This window comes from Mirounga leonina, unplaced genomic scaffold (genome assembly GCF_011800145.1).
Source record: "Mirounga leonina isolate KUSES-001 unplaced genomic scaffold, KU_Mleo_1.0 Mir_165, whole genome shotgun sequence".
Classification (NCBI taxonomy): Eukaryota; Metazoa; Chordata; class Mammalia; order Carnivora; family Phocidae; genus Mirounga; species Mirounga leonina.
Genome location: NW_023270415.1, coordinates 35,060,424 through 35,081,884, shown reverse-complemented (window position 1 = coordinate 35,081,884; position 21,461 = coordinate 35,060,424). Strand labels below are relative to the sequence as shown.

The following is a 21,461-nucleotide window of genomic DNA, read 5'->3' as shown; positions in this document are numbered from 1 at the left end:
TACCAAGTACAGACCATGGGAAACAAGGCACTTTCATTCACTATTGATAACAATGTAAATTAGCATGGCCTTTGGAGAGGAAATTTGGCAATATCTATCATAAACTTCAGCATATGTCAAAGCATATATTTCCAAAGCACCAATTCCATTTCAAAGAATTTACCCAAAGGATAATCTTGCAAAATTTCATGAAAATATCTAAAAGGATATTCATCATAAGATTCCTTTCTATTAGCCAAAAAAAGAAAAGAAAAGAAAAAGAAAAACTTAAATTTCCAGAAGTATGAAAGTAGTTTTTAAAATAATGATAACCCATGGAATAGAACACCCTGAAATCATTAGAAAGAATGAATTTGATCTACAGTTAACATAAGAAAGATTTCCAAGATTAAATACTAAAGGAAAAGAAGCATAGTACACATACAGCATTGTCTCTTTGGTAAGCATTTTAAAGGACATTCACTAGCTGGTTGACTCTGGTGACAGACTGTACTTAATGTTTTCAACAATACCTTCTATAGCAGTCATTCTTCTGACACATGACTTTGCCACACCCCTATCAAGAGGTGGAATCTAATCACCATGGCCCTCCTTACGCCTTAAGTGATTTGCTGTTGACCAATAGAGTGCAGTGTAACTGTGACTTTTGAGGCGCTGTCAGGAAAGACAATAAATCTTCCACCCGGTCTCTTGCAATGCTTGCTCTCCTATGACTCCTGTTTTGATGTTCTCTCTCTCTCTCTCTCTCTCTGTCTCACACACACCAGAAAATCATGTTCTTGTGTTGCAGAAAGAAAATGTGCCACCCAAGAACACAGCCAAGGCTACGAAGACAACTTTTCGGACATCTCTGCAAAGCACAGAAACAGGATTTTAAGCAGCAAACTTGAGGCTTGTTTGCTCTGGAAGATACCACTGGATTAGAAAACTCTCATCAAATCTGGACCCAGAAGGAGAACTAACAGTTCACCAAGGAAGTGCACACCAAAACGACCAATGGGATTCTCCAGAAACCAGCAGTGACCAATGCAGAACCCCCTCTAGGGTATATAAGATCGGCCTCTGAAGACAGGGGTTCCAGTGGGCTTGCCTGGACTCCCTGGCTGGCCTTGGATCCCTCAAGCTCTCCCCCAGACTCTGGGGAGTCTTGAAAACCAAGTGGCATCTCCAGGCGAATGGATGCATCTTGCAGCCCTGAGTAAGGCTTGGAGGAAAATCTTCATTCATATTCCTTAGAGAAAAGCATTACATCCACCTCCTTAATCCTATTAGACCTTACCGGGGTTGGAGCCCCAAGAAAAAACAGAGGACCCTGACAGCGCAGCTCCTGGAAGCTTGCCCCAGGTCTCTGCTTCTTAGGCCGGGAGCCACTTCTTAGGCCAAGCGCCGACCGATGCTCTCCCCGAACGAGCTAGCGAGCGCAGACCTGCCCAGAGGACGCTTCTGGCCTTGGAACATCGCCCAGGCGGGACCTCTGAAGGATGGAGGGGCCATGTCCCCAAGTCCTCAGAAGAAAGAGGCCAACAGCCAAATGGCTACCTCTTCAAGGAGAGGGCCATAAGGCTAGAATTTGACTCCTCTGACCACGCCGCCACAAAGAGCCACCCCCATCAGGAAAAGAGCCCCTGCCTCAACCCCCCCTCGAGGAGACGGGAGGCGAGACAGGAAAAGGCCCCCTGAGGTGGCAGGCGAGGGCCCCGTTTCCGCTCCCCGGGGGGTCTTGCAACCTGCGGTGGGACAAGCTGGATGGCCCACACTTTAACCTGTAAGGAAATGGTGGAGAAGCCGGGCCCCAAGGACGCCCCCAGAGCGGGCCAACCCGGCCTGTGGTGGAGCAACCGAGTGTGGTGACTGTGGTGGAAGAAGACTCACCTCCCAGCAAGCCGGTGCTTTCAACCTCAGCGGATGACACTTCTGGGGTGCAGACCACTGCGGGGCCTCGGCAGGGGCGGGCGAGGAGGGACCCGCCAGTCTCCCCGCGCCCGGACTCCCGCCAGCGGGCGGGTCGAGAGCGGCGCGCTGCGTGGGCTCAGCCTGTACCCCGCCTCCTCAGCGGGAGTCAGCGCTTCCCGGGATCCTGAGGGAGCAGCGCTTGCAGGAACCCGCTGAGGCTCTAGGCACCGGGGCTCAGGTAAATAATCTGAAGCAGTATGGGACTTCCGTGTTTAAGGAGTCGCCCTTGAAGAAACAGTCGTTATACCTCACGGTCGACCCGCCTGCGAAGGACCGCCCTCAGAGCCCGGCGTCGGTGAGGCCTGAGACAAGTAGTGCGCACCATGCGGTCGCACCTTCCTCAAGAACTTTTCCTGAGGCAAAGCTGGTAGAATTTGGTTCCGTAAAAGCTTCAGACGTTCCTGTGTGTCCTCCGTCCCGTGTATTCTCAGGCCTGGGAGTTTGCTGCCGCCCATGGTTACCCATTGTGGACGAGCTGCGGTACAGCCAGAGGACCTGGACACAGCAGTGGAAGCGACACAAAAGGAGTACCTGCTTATGAAAAGCAAGTGTGAGGAGCTGCGCCTGAAGAACTTGAAGATGGGGGACAACACCGACGGGTTTGAGGGGATCCTGTACCAGAGGATAGAAACAGAAGGAATTTGCCAAAGCCGAAATCCAGAAGGTTCTTCTTTTTCTTTTTCTTTTTTTTAACCATTCAACCCTTGCTTTACTTGGTGGTTTTTCATGAGAGATACATTTAAATAGTTTAATTTTGGTAAAGTAAGTGAGTGTGTGTGTTTCCGTATGGTTGTCTGTCAGATCTGACTGGAAGGACTAGAAGGCTGTTACAGAAGCCTCCACCATGGTCTTGTAAGGATTTCAGGTAAGGCAAAGACCATCCCTTGGCATCCAGGAAATCGTTTCGGTCTCCAGATCATGCTGAGGTCATTCCTGTCCCCCGAGCCAAATCTGTACCGCCTCTTTACCAAGGAAAATATTCCTTTAATTTGAACATTCAGAAGCTGTCCAAAACACCGGGAAACTTAAGGTAAACTTATTTTTAAACAGTATGTTAGCTACTTCTTTTTTTTCTTTTTTTGCAAATCAGTACCTTTATTTTTAATTCTTTTTTTTTTTCCATTCTCAACTGCCTTTACTTACTTACTGAAGTATAACGGACATGACATTAGTTTCAGATGTGCATAATAACTCAATATTCGTATGTATTGTAAAATGATCACCACCATAGGTACAGTTAACATCCATCACCATACACAGTTAAATTTTTTTCTTGTGATGAGAACTTTCTAGATCCACTCTCATAGATACTTTCAAATATGCAGTGCAGTACTGTAGTCACCATACTGTACATTACATCCCCATTACTTATTTAAGTGGAAATTTGTAGATTTGGACCACCTTCACCCGTTTCAACCACCCACATGCCCCTGCCTCAGGTAACCACCCATCTTTTCTCTATCTCCATGAGCTCAGAGGTTATTTTTAGATTCCATATAAAAGTGAGATCATATGATATTTATCTTTTTCATCTGAATTATTTCATTTAGCATAATACCCTCATGTCCATCCATATTGTTGCCGATGGCAATATTTCATTCTTTTCTATGGCTGAATAATATTCCATTACATATATATAAACACATTTTCTTTATCCATTCATCAGTGGGCATTTTAGGTTGTTTTCATGCCATGGCTATTGTAAATAATACTACAGTGAACAAGGAGTATATATATGTTTTCAAATTAGTGTTTTTGGTTTTGTCAGATAAATACCCAGAGTGGAATTGCTGGATCATATGGTAATTCTATTTTTAACTTTTTGAGGAAATCCCATACTGTTTTTAATAGTGACTGCTCCAATTTACAATCCCAACAGCAGTCCAAAAGTGTTCCTGTTTTCCACATCCTCACCAACACTTGTTATTTCTTGTCTTTTTGGTAATAGCCATTCTAACAGGTGTGAAGTGATCTATACTGGGGTTTTGATTTGCAGTTCCCTAATGATTAGTGATGTTGAGCATCTTTTCGTGTACCGGTGGGCCATTTGTATGTCCTCTTTAGAAAAATGTCTATTCACCTGCAAATGTAGAGAACAAACTGAGGTTGTCAGAGGATGGGCAAAATAAGTGAAGGGGAGTAGGAGATATAGGCTTCCAGTTATAGAATGAAGTCATGGGAATAAAAAGCACAGCATAGGGAATATAGTCAATGATATTGTAATAGCATTATATGGTGACAGATGGCAGCTGCAGTTGTGGTGAGCAGAGCATAACATATAGAGAAGTTAAATCACTGTGGTGTGCACGTGAAACTAATATAACATTGTGTGTCAAATATACTCTAAAAAATTTTTTAAAGAAGAAAAGAAAAATGTCTATTCAGATACTCTGCCCATTTTAATTGGATTATTTGGCTATTGTTGTTGTATGTTGTTATTGTAGTTGTTGACTTGTATAAGTTCTTTATATGTTTTGGATATTAACCCCTTATCAGATATTTTCTCCCATTCCATAGATTGCCTTTTCATTTTGTTGATGATTTCCTTTGCTGCACAGAAGCTTTTTTTTAGCTTGATGTGACCCCACTTACTTATTTTTGTTTTTGTTGCCTTTGTTCTTGGTGTCAAATCCAAAAGGCATTGCCAACACTAATGTCAGGGAGCTTACCTCCTATGTTTTCTTCAAGAATTTTATGGTTTCAGGTCTCATATTCAAGTCTTTAATGCATTTTGAGTTAATGTTTGTGTATGGTACAAAATAGTGGTCTAGTTTCATTCTTTTGCATGTGGCTGTCCAGCTTTCCCAACACCATTTATTGAAAAGACTGTCTTTCCCCATTGTATAATCTTGTCACCTTTGTCACAAATTAATTGACCGTATATGTATGGGTTTGTTCCTGGGTTGTCTAGTCTGCACTCGATCTGTAGATTTGGGTAGTATGGGCATTTTAACAATATTTATTCTTCTAATCCATGAGCACAGAATGTCTTTCCATTTCTTTGTGTCTTCAATTTCATCAATGTCTTATAATTTTCAGTTTACTGGTCTTTCACCACCTTGGTTAAATTTATTGCTAAGTATTTTGTTTTGATGCAATTGTAAATGGAATTGTTTTCTTAATTTCTTTTTCTAGTAGTTCATTTGTGGTGCCTAGGAATGCTACAAATTTTTGTATGTTGATTTTGAATCCTTCAACTTTACTGAATGCATTTATTAGTTCTAACAATTTTTTTAGTGAAGTCTTTAGACTTTTCTATATTTAATATCATGTCATCTGCAAATAGTGACAGTATGTCTTCTTCCTTTTCAGTTTGGATGCCTTTTATTTCTTTTTCTTACATAATTGCTCTGGCTAGGAATATAAGTGGTTATATTCAAATAGTATTATGCATCATTTTTTTTATCAATGTTTTATTTTTAAAAACAGGTGAATCCACTTTTTTATACATCATATATTCAAATAGTATTATGATCAAGAATGGGCATGCTTGTCTTGTTCCTGATCTTAGAGAAAAAGTTTTTAGCTTTTCACGGTTGAATATAATGTTAGCTGTTAGCTTGTCATAAAAGGCCTTTATTATGCTGAGGTATGTTTTCTCTATTCCCACTTTGTTGAGAGTTTTTATGATAAATGGATATTGAATTTTGTCAAATGCTTTTTCTGAATCTGTTGAGATAATTTCATATAATTTTTATCCTTCATTTTGTTAATGTAGTATAGCACATTAGTTGATTTGCCGATGTTGAACTTTCCTTGCATACTTGGAATAAATCCCACTTGATTATGCTCTCTGATTCTTTCAATGTATTGTTGAATTTCATTTTCTAGTATTTAGTGGAGGATTTTTGCAGCTATGTTCATCAAGGATATTGGCCTGTGATTTTCTTTTCTTGTGGTGTCCTTGTCTGGTTTTGGTTTCCGGGTAATGCTGGCTTCATAAAATGAGTTTGAAAATTTTCCCTCCTCTTCTATTTTTTGGAAGAGTTTGAGAAGGAATGGTATTAATTCTCCTTTGAATGTTTGGTAGAATTCATCAGTGAAACTGTCTGATCCTGGACTTTTGCTTATTAGGAGGTTTTTGATTACTGATTCAATCTCCTTCCTAGTAATCAGTCTGTTCAAATTTTCTATTTTTTCATGATCAGTTTTGGAAGGTTGTATATTTCTAGGAATTTATCCATTTTCTCTAGGCTGTCAATTTGTTGCAAGATAATTGTTCATAGTACTCTTATGATTCTTTGTATTTTTCTGTTTTTGCAATTTTATTGAGATTTAATTGACATACAATACTGTATTGTTTTTATTTTATTTATTTTTTTCATCACGATAAGTGTACTCTTTAATCCCCATCACATATTGCACCATCCCTCCACAATCCGAATCTTTGTATTTCTGATACCAATTCTAACGTTTCCTCTTCCATTTCTGATTTTATTTATTTGGTTCCTCTCTCTCTCTTTTTTTTTTTTTTTTTTGGTGAGTCTAGCTAAAAGTTTATCTATTTTGTTTATCTTTTCAAAGAACTAGGTCTTAGTTTCACTGAGCTTTTCTGTTGTTTTTTTTTTAATCCTCTATTCCATTTATTTCCACTCTGATATTTTTTATTTCCTTCTACTAACTTTGGCTTTCTTATTTTTTTATAGTACCTTGAGGTGTAAAGTTAGGTCATCTATTTGAGATTTTTCTTGTTTGTCATGATGAACTTTCCTCTTGGAACTGCTTTTGCTGCATCCCATAAGATTTAGCATTTGTATTTCAATTTTCTTCTGTGTCAAGGTATCTTTTTATTTTTCTTTTGATTTCTCTTTTGATCCATTGGTTGTTCAGTAGCATGTTGGTTAATCTCAACGTATTTGTGACTTTTCTAGTTCTTTCCATGTAACTGATTTTCAGTTTCGTACCATTGTGGTTGAAAAATATGCTTGATATGATTTCAAACTTTTTAAATTTATTAAGACTTATTTTTTGGCCTCAGGTATGATCTATCCCAGAGAATATTCCATGGACACTTGGGAAGAATGTGTATTTTGTAGCTTTTTGATGAAATGTTCTGTACAGGCAATACCTCAGAGACATCGTAGGTTCAGTTCCCAAAAAAACAAATAACACAATAAAGTAAACCAAATGAATAATTGGTTTCCCAGGGCATATAAAAGTTATGTTTACACTATACTGTAGACTATTAAGTGAGTAATCGAATTATGTATAAACACAATAATGTACATGCCTTAATTAAAAAAACACTTTATGCTTAAAAAAAAAATACATACCATCATCTAAGCTTTCACTGAGTCCTAATCTTTTTGCTGGTGGAGGGTCTTGCCTGGATGTTCATGGCTGCTGACTGATCAGAGTGCTGGTTGCTGAAGGTTGGATGACTTAAAATAAGACAACACTGAAGTTTGCCACATTGCATTAGCTCTTAACAAGTCAGCCTGCCCCTTGAAGCTTTGAAGCCAGGCATTGACTTCTCCTCTCTGCTATAAAAGTCCTAGTTGGCATCTTCTTCCAATATATGGCTGTTTCATCTACAGTCGAAAATTTGTTTGGAGTAGCTACCTTCATTAATTATCATAGCTAGATCTCCTTGATAACTTGGTACAGCTTCTACATCAATACTTGCTGCTTTACCTTGCACTTTTGTTATGGAGATGGCTTTTTTCCTTAAACCTCACAAACCAACTTCTGCTAGTTTCACACTTTTCTTCTGCAGCTTCCTCATCTCTCAGCCTTCTTAAAATTGAAGAGAATTAGGGCCTTGCTCTGGATTAGGCTGTGGTTTAAGGGAATGTGTGGTTATTTTGATCTTCTAACCAGACCACTCAAACTTTCTCCATATCAGTGATAAGGCTATTTTGCTTTCTCATCATTCATGTGTTCACTGGAGTAGTTCCTTCAACAACTTTTCCTTTGCATTTACAACTTGGATAACTGACCCAGGAGGTCTAGCTTTCAACCTCTCTTGGCTTTCAACATGCCTTTCTTACTAAGTTTAATTATTCCTAGCTTTCAATTTCAAGTGAGAAACATGTGACTCTCTTTCACTTGAACACTTAGAGGCTATTGTAGGTTTATTAACTGACTTAATTTCAGTACTGTTGTGTCTCATGGAATAGGAAGGGTAAGAGAAGGAGAAACAGCCAGTTGGTGGAACAATCAGAATGCACACAACATTTATCAATTATATTTGCTGTGTTATATGCACACAGTTCATGACACCACAAAACAATTACAATAGTAACACCAAAGATCACACTGATCATAGATTACCATAACAAATATAATAATAATGAAAAAGTTTGAAATATTGTGAGAATTACCAAAATGTGACACAGAGACACAAAGTGAGCAAATGCTATTAGCAAAATGTTACTGCTTGACACCAGGCTGCCACAAAACTTCAATTTGTTAAAAACACAATATCTGCAAAGCACAATGAAGTAAAGCACAATAAAACAAGGTATACCTGATGTAAATGTATAGAGAACCTCTGTCCACCTACATGTACTTTTTATAAAGCTTTCTTAAAGTAGATTTGCATTAATTATGCTTGAAATGATTCAAATAAAAGTGTTCTAAGACAGAAACCATGGCAGCCCATTGGAAAAGTATTACAGAAGGTACAATACAGCAAATAAAAATTATGTTATAATAATGATTGAACTTTAGGAATAATCTGACATGATCTGCTGCTTTGGTGTACATATATAACATATATGTAGATAAATATATAGTCTGGTGTTCATTGTGCATTTTAAATGTTTTCTGCCATTGCTTTCTTTTTGTTTTTATTTATAATGTGATATATTTGATATGTTTGTTTCCGGTCATTGCTAGGTTATCCAGATAAATTTTGAAGAATTTGGTCTGGAGATTGGCTATGATACCTTGACAACTGGTGATGAGGTGAAGTTGGAGACTCCAGAACAGTGCTCCAAATGTAAGTTCTTAATGTTTCATTCTTGACTTCACCTATCAGGTCTTTATGAAATTTAACCATTTTTCTTGCATGAGTTCCTCCTACTACCACCAACAGAAGAATAGAAACTTAATCATTATCAACTTACATATAGTATATTTTTCATCCTTCCTCAATGAGGCTTAAGGTACTTGATCCAAACACAATTTTTTAGAATCCATTGCCAGATAAGAGCCCACTGGAAATGGAGGCCCAGAGTGAAATTGCAGAGTGCTTGTTTGGGCCTTGTTTTGGAAAACACTTTTGTCCCCACAGAGTTAAAAGGTAAATTGAAAAGGGGTACCTGGTTGGCTCAGTCGGTAGAGCATGAGACTCTTATTCACCATGTTGGGTGTAGAGATTACTTAAAAATAAATCTTAAAAAAAAAAAAAAGAAAAGAAAAGAAAAAAGGTAGACTGGAAAAGCAAGTATAAAATTGATTCCAGAGGCTCTGGTACTGAAGATGGCGGATGCTACTCACTCACTGGCAGCAAAATCATACCTAGCTATGTAGAACTGAAGTAGAGAGTTTATCAGTGGTTTGACATTTGACATAGTTAGCAATGAACCACTCTCAGAGTTGAGATGATTAAAATAGACTAAATATGGTTCTTAATGTGAGCTAAAAGAAAATGGAAAAAAAGAAAATGTTAAGAACTTATTTACTGCCCAGGTCTTGGACTATTCATTCCAATTATCTATGATAGTGGCATGAACAAATATTTCAGGGAAACTATATTGTTTTCCCCGCTGTGAACCTCAAAAGCTTAGAATACGGTTTCTCTCAGAATTCCCTTCATAGCTGTTGATTTGCAGTTCAGGCTCTATCAACCTGATTTTTTCACAATGTGGTCTTTTTCCATCATAGTTACCTGGTCCACTTTTTTAAAATGTAGAATTCTGGACCCCCATAAGTGGCTTACTGAACCAGTTTCTCTGGGCTTTGGAACCAAAAATCTACACATTTTTTATCTTTCTCTAATTTGATACAAATGCCTAAAAATACCAGGAATTTTGATAATATTTGAATGTTTTTTCCACATTCCTTGACATTATACAATATATGAAAGATATTTACCCACTGGGATAAAGGAGTGGGGAACAGAGTCAAAATCCATGAAATCAATTTTTTTAAATTATAATTGACATACAATATTATATTAGTTTCAGGTGTATGACATAGTAATTCAACAATTATATATATGACAAAGTGCTCATCAGGATAAATGAAATGAAATGTAGTTACCAGCTGTCACCTGTTTATACCACCCACTGCACCCCCTACCCTGGCAACTACCAGCTTGCTCTTTATGAGTCTCTTTCTGTTGTGTTTTGTACATTTGCTTTGTTTTTTAGATTCCATGTATAAGTAAAATCATATGGTATTTGTGTTATATAGTCTGACTTATTTCATTTAGCATACTACCCTCTAGGTTCACCCATGTTATTGTGAATGGCAAGATTTCATTCTTTTTTATGGCTGAGTAGTATTCCATTATATATATATATATATATATATATATATATATATATATATACACACACACACACACACACACACGCTACATCTTCTTTATCCATGGAGAATCTATGCCCTCTCTAAAAGGGGCAGGAGATAGTTCCAGCCAATTTTTGCTATGTGATAATCCAGGCCTAGGGTTGCCAGTTTGTCAAAAGAAACCACAAATTCAGATTTTTAATATGTAATATTCAGTTATTTAAAACACTACACTTCCTAAATAACAATTTTAAAAAATCTACTGATTAGATTAGCTCTGTGGCTAGCAATTTTTAATACAATATGGCAACACCAAACTATCAGGTATAAATAAAACCACAAGGAAATCTAGGAGGAACTGTAGATTTTGTCTGGAAGATATTAGTCCAATGTAGTGATATATCTACCAGGCTCATCTTCCAGATAAAAATGTTTAGCTTTTTTAGTGGGAGGAAGTATTAAAAATGAAGTCACAAACAATTTAAGTTACATAACCAAACATGTAGATCATGTAAAATACTAGCCCTTTTTATCCACCATACCTTAGGAAGCACAAAATGGAATTGTAGTAGGCTCTGAGATAGACACTAGTTGTGATTGAGTAATGGTAATCCATGTTGCAAGGGGAGGAGAAAGGTTGAAATTGAAGTCAAGTATGCAATAAAAATAAGAAAGAAGAGTAGGTTTTGGGGGGTTTTGTTACAGTTTTTGTTTTAAGTGAGAGCTAAGAGGGAATACTATCGGGGCCTACTACATATACATATATAAATAAATTCCTAGAAAGGTGAAATAAAAGCACACATAAATACAATCCCATTGTTTTTTCATTATGAAATTAACCAGATAAAATTTCTCTTTCAAATTGCTATAGAATTTTGAAAGACTTACTCCCAGTTTCTGTACTTACCACATTGGAGCCTGGAAACTAGTCTAGAATCTCAAAGGGTAAGTGGGGATGGGATGCAGATGCCAACCAGGCACATCTCTGGGCAAGAGTTGAGCTACAGAAAAGTCAGAGGAGGACCTTCACAGGAAAGGGAGCAGGAAAGGACCCTATCTTGCCCAGGTTTAAAAACAGTATTATATATATGACATGGTAAATTGCCAAAAAATTATTTTTGAAAACCCATTTGAAAGGAATTTATTCTTACTTATCTTTTAGTTTTAATTTCAGTATAATTAGCATATAATTTATATTAGTTTTAGGTATACAATATAGTGATTCAACAATTCTATATATTACTCAGTAGTTATCATGGTAAGTGTACTCATAATCCCCTTCACCTGTTTCACCCATCCCCCACCCACCTCCACTCTAGTTACTGTCTGTTTGTTTTCTATATTTAAAGTCTGGGGGTTTTTTTGTTTGTCTCTTTTATTCTTTGTTCATTTGTTTTGTTTCTTAAATTCCACATATGAGTGAAATCATATGATACGTCTTTCTCTGACTGACTTATTTCACTTAACATTATACTCTCTAGATCCATCCATGTTGTTGCAAATGACAAGATCTCATTCTTTTTGTGGCTCAGTAATATACCGTTGTGTGTGTGTGTGTGTGTGTGTGTGTATCACATCTTCTTCTTTATCTATTCATCTATTGATGGACACTTGAGTTGCTTTCATAATTTGGCTGTTGTAAGTAATGCTGCAACATAGGGTTGCACATATCTTTTTTAATCAGTGTTTTTTGTATTCTCTGGGTAAATACCCTGTAGTGGAATTACTGGATCATATGGTAATTCTATTTGTAAGTTTTTAAGGAACCTTCACATTGTTTTCCACAGTAGTTGAACCAGTTTGCATTCCCACCAACAGTGCACAAGTGTTCCTTTGTCTCCACATTCTCACCAACATTTTTTGTTCCTAGTGTTTTTGATTTTAGCCAATCTGACCAGTGTAAGGTGATATCTCATTGTACTTTTGATTTGCATTTCCCTCATGATATGTGGAGCATCTTTTCATGTGTCTGTTGACCATCTCTATGTCTTTCTTAGAGAAATCTGTTCATGTCTTCAGCCATTTTTTTAATTGGATTATTTATTTTTTGGGTGTTGAGTTATATAAGTTCTTTATGTATTTTGGATACTAACCCTTTATCAGGTATGTCATTTGCAAGTATCTTCCCCTATTCAGTAGGTTGTCATTTTAGTTTTGTTGACTGTTTCCCTCAGTGTGACTGTGCAAAAGCTATTTATTTTGGTGTAGTTCCAATTGTTTATTTTTGCTTTTGTTTTCCTTGTCTCAGGATATATGTGTAAAAAAATGTTGCTGTGGCTAATGTCAGAGATATTACTGTCTGTGCTGTCTTCTAGGATTTTTATTGTTTCAGATCTCACATTTAGGTCTTTCATCCATTTTGAATTTATTTTTGCGTATGGTGTAAGAAAGTGATCCAGTTACATTCTTTTGCATGTTACTGTCCAGTTTTCCCCACACCATCTGTTGAAGAGACTGCCCTTTTCCTATTCCATATTCTTGCCTCCTTTGTCAGAGATTAATTGACCATATAATAGTAGGTTTATTTCGTCCTGTTTTGATTACTTCAGCTTTGTAGTATATTTTGAAAACTGGGATTGTGATACCTCCAGTTTTGTTCTTCTTTTTCAAGATTGCTTTGGCTATTTGGGGTCTTTTGTGGTTCCATACAAATTTTAGGATTGTTTGTCCTAGTTCTATGACAAATGCTGTTGGTATTTTGACAGGGATTGCATTAAATCTGTAGATTGCTTTGGTAGTATGGACATTTTAACAGTATTTGTTCTCCCAATCCATGAGTTTGGAAAATCTTTCCATTTGGTGTCATCTTTAATTTATTTCATCAGTGTTTTATAGTTTTCAAAATATAGGTCTTTCACTTCAGTTTAGTCCAAGGTATTTTATTATTTTGGTGTAATTGCAAATGGGATTGTTTTCTTAATTTCTCTTTCTGCTACTTCATTGTTAGTGTATAGAAATGCAACAGATTTCTGTATATTGATCTTGTATACTGTGACCTTACTGAATTCATTTCTCAGTTCTAGTAGTTTTTTGTTGGAGTCTTTAGAGTTTTCTGTATGTGGTATTATGTTATCTGCAAATAGTGACAGTTATTTCTTCTTCTTTACCAATTTGGGTTCCTTTTATTCCTTTTTGTTGTCTGAGTGCTATAGCTAGGACTTGTGGTACTATGTTGAATAAAAGTGGTGAGAAGGGACATCCTTGTCTTGTTCCTGTCCTTAGGGCAAAAGCTCTAAGTTACTCACCATTAAGTTTGATATCCATTGTGGGTTTTTTGTGTATGTTGAAGTGTGTTGTGGTATGTTCCTTCTATTATGTTGAGGTATGTTCCCTATAAACCTGCTTTGTTGAGAGTTTTTATCCTTTCTCTTATTGATGTGATGTGTCACATTGATTGATTTGCGATTATTGAATTACCCTTGCATTCCAGGACTAAATCCCACTTGGTCATGAATGATTTTTTTAATGTATTGTTAGATTCAGATTACTAAGATTTTGTTGAGGATTCTTGCATCTATATTCATCAGAGATATTGGCTTGTAGTTCTCTTTTTTTGTGGTGTCTTTTTTTTTTTAAGATTTTATTTATTTATTTTGACACAGAGAGAGAGACAGTGAGAGAGGGAACACAAGCAGGGGGAGTGAGAGAGGGAGAAGCAAGCTTCCTGCTGAGCAGAGAGCCCGACGCGGGGCTTGATTCCAGGACCTGGGATCCTGACCTGAACTGAAGGCAGACGCTTAACAACTGAGCCACCCAGGCGCCCCTTGTGGTGTCTTTATCTGGTTTTGGTATCAGGGGTAATACTGGCCTTATAGAATGAATTTGGAAGCTTGGTAGTTTGAGAAGAATAGGTATTAACTCTTTTTTAAATGTTTGGTAGAATTCATCTGTGGAGCTGTCTGGTCCTGGACTTCTGTTTGTTGGGAGTTTTTTGATTACTGATCCAATTTTATTGCTAGTAATTAGTCTGTTCAAGTTTTCTATTTCTTCCTGATTCAATTTTGGGAAGTTATATATTTTAGGAATTTATCCATTTCTTCTAGGTTACCCAATTTGTTGACATAAAAGTTTTTTTCATAATATACTCTCAAAATCCTTTGTATTTCTCTGGTGTCAGTTCTCCTTTGTGATTTTGTTTATTTGAGTCTTCTTTCTCTTTTTTTTTTAATGAATCTGGCTAAAGGTTTATCAATTTTTTTTATTTTTTCCAAGAACTAATTCCCGGTTTCATTGATTTGTTCTATTGGTTTTTGTTTCTATTTCATTTACTTCTGTTCTAATCTTTATTATTTCCTTACTTTCATTAGTTTTAGGTTTTGTTTGTTCTTTTTCCAGCTTCTTTAGGTATAAGGTTAAGTTGTTTATTTGAGATTTTTCTTGCTTCTTGAGGTAGACCTGTGTTGCTATAAACCTTTCTCTTAGAACAGCTTTTGTTGCATTCCCAAAGATTTTGGACCATTGTGTTTTCATTTTCATTTGTCTCCATGTGTTGATTTCTTCTTTGATTTTTTGGGTGACACATTCATTGTGTAGTAGCATGTTTATTTAACCTCCATATATTTGTGTCCTTTCCAGATTTTTTTCTTGTGGTTGATTCCTGGTTTCAATTTTTTTGAAATTATTGAGACATGTTTTGTGACTTCACATATGATCTATTCTGGGTAATGTTCCATGTGTACTTGAAAAGAATGTGTATTCCTAGGAAGGAATGTTCTGAATATATCCATCTGGTCCAAAGTGTCATTCAAAGACATTCTTTCCCTATTGATTTTCTGTTTAGATGACCCATCCATTGTTGTAAGTGGGGTGTTAAAGTCCCCCACAATTATTGTATTACTATCAATTACTTCCTTTATGTTTGTTATTAACTGTTTTATGTATCTGGTGCTCCTATGTTGGGTGCATAAATATTTACAATTGTTCTATCTTCTTGTTGGATTGTTCCTTTTATGATTCTGTAGTATCCTTTGTCTCTTGTACAGTCTGTTTTAAGTCTATTTTATCCAAAGTAAGTATTGCTACCTTGGCTTTCTTTTCACTTCCATTTGCATGATAAATGCTTTTCTTTCCATCCTTTCATTTTTAATCCATTTAAGTGTCCTTAGGTCTGAAATGAGTCTCCTGCAAGCAACATATTAGATGGGTCTTGCTTTTTTTTTTTTTTTTTTTTATTTGACTGAGAGAGACACAGCGAGAGAGGGAACACAAGCAGGGGGAACAGGAGAGGGAGAAGCAGGCTTCCCACGGAGCAGGGAGCCGATGCAGGGCTCGATCCCAGGATTCCGGGATCATGACCTGAGCCGAAGGCAGACGCTTAACAACTGAGCCACCCAGGCGCCCCTCTTGCTTTTTTTAATCCATCCATCATCCTCTGTCTCTTGATGGAGCATTTAGTCCATTTACATTGAAAGTAATTGTTGATTGGTATGTATTTATTGCCATTTTGTTACTTGTTTTATGGTTGGTTTTGTAGTTTTTTCTGTTCCTTTCTCCTCTTGTTTTCTTCTCTCACGGTTTTCTGGCTTTCTTTAGTGATATACTTGGATTCCTTTCTCCTTATTTTTTGCATATCTATTACCGGTTTTTGATTTGTGGTTACTGTTAGGCTTATATATAACATCTTATGTATACAACAATCTATATTAAGTTGATGGTTGCTTAAGTCTGAGCGCATTTTGAGAGCACTAAATTTTATTCCTCTTCCTCTCAGGTTTTAGGTTTGTGGTGTCATACTTTTAAATCCTTTTATTTTGTGAATCCCTTGACTGATTTTTACAGATACACTTATTTTACTGCTTTTGTGCTTCCTACTTTTCTTATTCCTGCATATGGTCTTTCCTTTTCGCTTAGAGTCCCCTTTAACTGTGCACTATCTCCATGGGGCTGTTCATTGTAGTATCTCTTTAATAGTGGGGACTCACTTTCCTAACACCGTCTGGCTCTCCCAGAGCCTAGCCCACTGATTTTTAAAGTTCCAGGTGTTAAACCCCACTAATTGTAAGAAAGCCTCTGGTTTTCAAAGCCAAATGTTATGGGGATTTGTCTTCCCATTGCAGGTCCCCTGTGCCTAGGGATGCCTGGTATAGGATCTGCTCCTCTCCCATTTCTGTGCAATCGTCCCGGGGGTGAGTTTGGCTCCCAACCATGTCTCCGCCCTTGCTATCCTATTTGTCATGGCCTCTTCTCTACATTTAGCTATGAAGAGTCTGTTGTACCAGTCTTCAGGTCCTCTTTTTGGATTATTTACACTGATGTGGGTGTTATCTTGGTGTATCCTTGGGACAAGGTGAGCCTAGGATCCTCCTACTCTGCCATCTTCCCCAGAAGACCGAAGGGAATTTATTTTAAATAATGCTCAACAAGAAAAACAAGTCTCCATTTAGACATCTTATTTAGCAATCTGTTCACTCATATGTAAACTCCTTTTTGCTTTTTTCTTGTTTGATCCATGTGCTAGAGAATGAATTTGGGCACCAAAATTATTTTTTAAATAAATTTATTTTAAAAGATCAAATTTTTGAAAGTTAGAAAACAGTAAAAAATGGAAAATACATTCATTTAACAGAAAGCCATATAATATCATATTTGAAAGCATTCTATAAGAGGATGAATTAGCCCATATTAAATTGTGTAAGTTCTGATTAATTTAATAAACACAGGATGCATCATTTTGATAAATATTTAACCAGGTATGAAACATTCCAATTTATTCTATTTAGGTCATAGGACTGAATTATGCATTGGAAATATATGATGTTTTTGGTTCTCATTTTCTTTCAATATTTAGGTTTTAAAAGGTAAAATCAATTGTTATATTCTATTCCATTAAAAAATGTAGTCCATAAAGTCATAGCATATTCAATAGCTAAAATAATCCTCTAAAAAAATATTAATTATAAAAGGTTGTTTAAAAATAACTCACATAAGGGCGCCTGGGTGGCTCAGTCGTTAAGCGTCTGCCTTCAGCTCAGGTCATGATCCCAGGGTCCTGGGATCGAGCCCCACATCGGGCTCCCTGCTCAGCGGGAAGCCTGCTTCTCCCTCTCCCACTCCCCCTGCTTGTGTTCCTGCTCTCGCTGTCTCTCTCTCTGTCAAATAAATAAATAAAATCTTAAAAAATAAAATAACTCACATAATTCGTTTCCCTCAAGTACAAAGCATATAGTTTTTGCAATTCAGTAATCAAAAATAATTAAATGTGCTACATCTCTTCATCTTGACAGTTTGGCTCCAAAGAAACACTCATGACAAAGTTATCAGCAATAAAATTATTAAGTAATGGGCTATGCACAATAATTGAGTATCATATATAGTACTAAGTCCTCCATAAAGTTTTATCAGATGAAAGTTCCTAAAATAATGTAAATTTAAGCTGCAAACTTAAATTCACATTCAGAGATTTGTTGCTTCTGCCATTTGCTATCCCATTATCCTTTGTCCATTTGTAGCCTTTTCTCTCTCACTCTCATTCTTGTTCATTTAGTCTCCAATAGAATTATATGGAGGGCATTTCCCCCCATTTTGAAATAGCATTTTTCATTTCTGGCAACTTCGTGGTGGTGTGGTGACAGGCATTAATAGAGATCAGAATGTGAACTTGACCAGTTGGTAATTCAGATAATGGATTTCAACCATCGTACTATTATTATCTTTTAAAGGCTGTTAAAAGAAATTTAACTTTTTCATAGATTGTTTTCTATGTGCTATTTTCACACTTAAGCATAAATTCACCTGGTAGTGGAAATGGATATAATAAATTTGAGAGAGCTAACGGTAATGATAGTGCAATTACTGGCATTGAATTCACCTCCAGCCCTCATTTCATCTGCAACAAGAAGATGTTGATTTGTCCACTCTTCTCATCTTTGTAGCATCAAACTAAGATGATTAGAAATGCACTCTGTAAAAAAAAAAAAAAGAAAGAAAGAAATGCACTCTGTCAAGCATGTGATTGTCTTTCCTTTTCCTGCCTTTCCTCTCACATGTTTTGTTGTTCCATTATTGGATCCATGGTAACACTGTAAAGAATCATTAAGTGAAAACTTGCAAAATAACAGATGAAAAAAAAAATGTGTTCCATTCCTAAGATACCCCTGTAAATTTAGGAGTATTCACTGAAATTGAATGACATTATATTTGAGCAAGGAAAAATTGGGGTGCCAGGCAAGGGTATAAACTCCTTTCTGGGACATAGTGGCAAGCTGGAGCAAGGCAGAAAGAGCATGCAAAGACTGTCCACTGGCCTCCATTGCCCAAGAACACCTTCTTAGGCCCCTAGCTGAATGACAAACCAGAAACCTGCTCTCAGGCTAAAGCTCCTCAAGAAGCAGATAGGCCTCTTTCATAGAGAGATGGGAGGTGTATTTTAGTCTGCTATTGATGCAGTGCCCTGGGGGTGGTAGTCTACTAAGAACTCTCTCTCCAAGTGTTACAGTCTCATAGGATCCAGGATTCCCAAGTTCCTCTGGCCTCTAGAGCAGGGTGATTAAGGGGTGTCCTCTGGGTGGCACCCACAAATCCTAGGGCACAAGATGCTATAAAAGCTCCCCTCTAGGAGATACTGGTGCTCTGGAGCACTGCAGCGGGAGAGCTTAAAGATCACATCCAGCAACTAAAATGAGCATATAGAGGCCACCCACTAGGAGACAGAAAAAAAATTTTTTAATTTAAAAAAGAAGATGGTACCTGCCAGATGAAAAGAGGCAGAGGGGGAGCATATAGATGGTGCCCACAGGGGAAAAAAAGATGACATCCACTGAGTAAGGCAGAAGGAGAGCATAAGATGGTACCTACCAGTCAGCAGGGCCCTAGAATGTGTGCTAAATTAGATGCTTGCCTCAAGCCAACAATTTAATATTAGCAAATGAGCCCCATTTATGTATAGGTACCTCTTGATCAGCTACTTCTATGCTGGGCCTTGGGGTAGGTGAGCCCATGTGCACAAACCCTCTAAGAGTCATTCTTCAGGTTGTTAGAGCTTTGTGGGTCCCATGGATGTGAGCCTCATTGGATTTCAAAGCTAGATGTTTTGGGGTCTCATGTCTCAGGTGCAGGTATTAAAGAAAGGGGTGCCCAGTGTGGAGTTCAGACTGCTTCGATGTGGGCCTTCTTTCATTTTCCAGATGTATAGGAGTTGCTCAGACAATTTTTAGGGTTTTTTTCAGAGGAAGTTATTCCATATGTAGCTGCAGATTCAGTGTGTCCATGGGAAGGAGGTGTTTCCTGGATCCTTCTACATCATCATTTTGAACTGGAACCTCTCCAAATCCAAAAAGTTCTGAAAGAAAAAGATGAACTTACTGCACATGTAAACTCCACGGAAAAATCTTTCTCTGACCTCTTTAAGTGATTTGAGAACAGAATGAGGTGATCAAAGGCTACCACATAAAGAATCACTGAAGATGTGTACTGAGGATTAAATAGTAAGAATTGAAACAGAAAGCCAGAGATACCAAGGACTAAAGGCCCACACAGAAAAGAAACACTGGCAAATAAGGACATCACTTAAGTCTGGAGCAAGGCCCAAAATTAGGCTATGGTCTTCCAGGTGAGCCTGAGGAAGAAGCAGATGCACATCTACTCTTGGAAAAAGACTAAAGAAAACAATGACCTGTGACAACCTCATTTCCAAGATGAGAAGATCTGATATGGAAGTTCCTGATCAGTACCCCTCTTCCTTCCTCTGTTTTTCTGTGTGTCTGACTCTGTCTGTTAGAAGGATTTATGTTCTTTCTTCTCTTAACCTCAACTTGTTTTTAAACTAGATTGCTTTAAAAAGAAGACTAAATAAAGTTTCCTTTAAGTTAGAGAGAGAAAGAGAGGGCACTTCTGTGCACGTGTTCTGATCAACAGTCTCAGCTGAGACCTGCCTATGTGATATTCCAGCCCAGGTTCCTGAAACACAAGTAAAGAAGTCTCCAGAATATTTCAGTTCCCAGCCTTTCAAATATTCCTAGGTGACACATTAGACATTTTATAGACAAGCTGTTCTCACTGTGATTTCTCCACATTCCTCACGCACAGAACCAGTGAGCATGATAAAATGATAGTTGTTTTAAACCACAGAATATTGGAGTAGTTTGTTATGCAATAGTAAATAACCAGAATGCTTCCCCATCTTCCTTCTCCCATTTTCCATTTTCCAAATGTCCTCAGTTCATTTGGGGTCCATGTCGTTTCGGACAACTGAGTTGTCCCCAGCTCCAAGGGTGAAATAGGTGATACAGAGTAATACAATTAGCAGTGCTATTCCTCTAGCTACAGAGACTAGTTCATGCAAGTGCACATGAACTAAGCCAGACTCCAATATTCAGGGTAACTATTAAAAGTGTTGGAATTTTCTGTAACAGGTGTTTTCTTTGTTGACAATTTGAACTTCCTGGAGTTGATTTGTTTTTTTAATCATGAGGGAAGCCAATCTGAAAATAAAGGTAATGCATGGAAGAAAAGAGAGTTGAGAACCCCAAAAATTCAGACCTGGGGACCTGATGACATCATAAACTTTTTAAACTCTTACCTTAAATTTGTTCTTCTGGATATTTTAGTTCCATACTCTTCCTTTATTATTTAATCCAGTCTGGGTTGAGTTTTCTGATGCTTGCAACCAAAAGCTTTGTAAACTTACTAGTATAAACCTAAATTTTTTTCTGGAAAGACTCATGTCAGTGGCTACCATGGATGAAAGAATTGAGAAGGAGGGAAGCTTTTATTTGCCATCTTATACCTTTTTATACATTTGAATTACCTAACAATATGCATCAATTACTTTTTTTTCCCCCACATCAACAGGAATCATCTGGATGGTGAAATAAGCCATTTTCTTGGTTTTGCTCATCATATTTTTCTGTATGATATCCAACCACTTTCATATGACCCATAAATTACATAAGTAAGTACTGGATACTTACTATGCTGGGTAATTTCACATGCATTACCTCTTTTCACACCCACAAAAAGTCCAGTGTTTAATCCCTGCTATCCCCATGCAGAGTAGGAAAATGAAACAGAGCTATTCAGGAATTTACCAAAAGTGACAAAACAAGTTAAGT

The 21,461-nt window shown here is 37.3% G+C and overlaps 1 pseudogene; it reads left to right on the top strand.

Moving 5' to 3' along the window:
* The first annotated feature begins 539 nt into the window (after window positions 1-539).
* Window positions 540-20,177, top strand: LOC118015396 (annotated as a pseudogene).
* The last annotated feature ends 1,284 nt before the right edge of the window (window positions 20,178-21,461 follow it).